Below are 1,269 nucleotides of genomic sequence, written 5' to 3'. Positions count from 1 at the left end.
CATGGCCTAAAAGAATGACTCTACTTTCCCCAATGTGGCACTTGTCTACATTTAATTGCCCACCTAAGCTTTGTAGCCTTGCCAAACCTTCAGTCACCTTTTCTAACTTTGAGATGCGAGGGCTATATATACAAAAATCATCAATGAACACTCTTATGGATGTTCCAAAGAACGGTTGAAAGACATATGTGACATATCTCTGGAATTTGGCAGGTGCATTTGTGAGACCAAATGGCATAACTCTATACGCAAAACAACCCCATGGCGTAATGAAAGTGGTTTTTAACCGATCTTCCAAGGCTATGCGTATTTGAAAATACTCCATCACACACGGTGTAGCATTCAAAACCAGCTACTTCATTCAGAATTTCATCCAAAAAAGGGAGAGGGAAGTGGTCTCTCTTTGTGGCTGCATTTAGTGGTTTGTAGTTGATGCAGACCCTCCATTTACCATTCTTCTTAGGTGTCACTACTACGGGTGACACCCACTCCAAGTTTTCCATAGGATAGATGAACCCTGTTTCCAATAGCTTCCTTACCTCGGCAAGGAGCACCTTTTCTTGTATGACCCCCATTCGTCGTAGCTTTTGTACAACTGGTTTTACCCCTTCCTTCAGCTTAATATGATGCTCCACTATTGTAATACCTGTGATTATTTCATAATTGTCAATGAGAAGGTCAGGAAATCCCATCAAAATCTGCAAAAAATTATCCTTCTCTTCGATTGCTAACTCCATAGACAGCATACTCTTCAACCTACTTTCTCCTAGGCTAGGTGATTTACTTTCCTCTTTGTTGCTTTGCCCTTCTAGTGACGGGTCGCTAGCTGTGGTTACCCTTTGTAGATCCTTCATGATGATACCCATCACATCGATGGAACCGTCGCTTTCATCAGTGGAAGTGGTCTCCTCCTCAGAAGTGGAAGACTCACTAGTGGTCTCATCTGCTCATGTCTCTAGGTCCATTTGTTTTTGCTTGCCGTTCCTCATGCCGTAGTGGATTGTTTCCCCTTTCTTACCAGTCATGCATAGAAGACCAGTGCCCCAGTCCTACTTTGCCTTCATGGCCATCAACCATGGCCTTCCCAAGATCAATGGATAACCCTCCCCCTTAGTTGGCATTACAAAAACATCTACTTCCACCTTAGTGTTGAAGGCTTTCACCTTCACAACACTTGCCACATCCGCACATTTTACTTTTGCGTTGTTTTCCATCTTTGCCTTGCATGGAGAAGGCCTATCAACCTTGAGCGCTAGCCGAAGCATCATA

This window comes from Adiantum capillus-veneris, chromosome 10 (assembly GCF_014529385.1).
Source record: "Adiantum capillus-veneris isolate H3 chromosome 10, ASM1452938v2, whole genome shotgun sequence".
Taxonomy (NCBI): Eukaryota; Viridiplantae; Streptophyta; class Polypodiopsida; order Polypodiales; family Pteridaceae; genus Adiantum; species Adiantum capillus-veneris.
Note: the sequence above shows the minus strand (reverse complement) of the source record.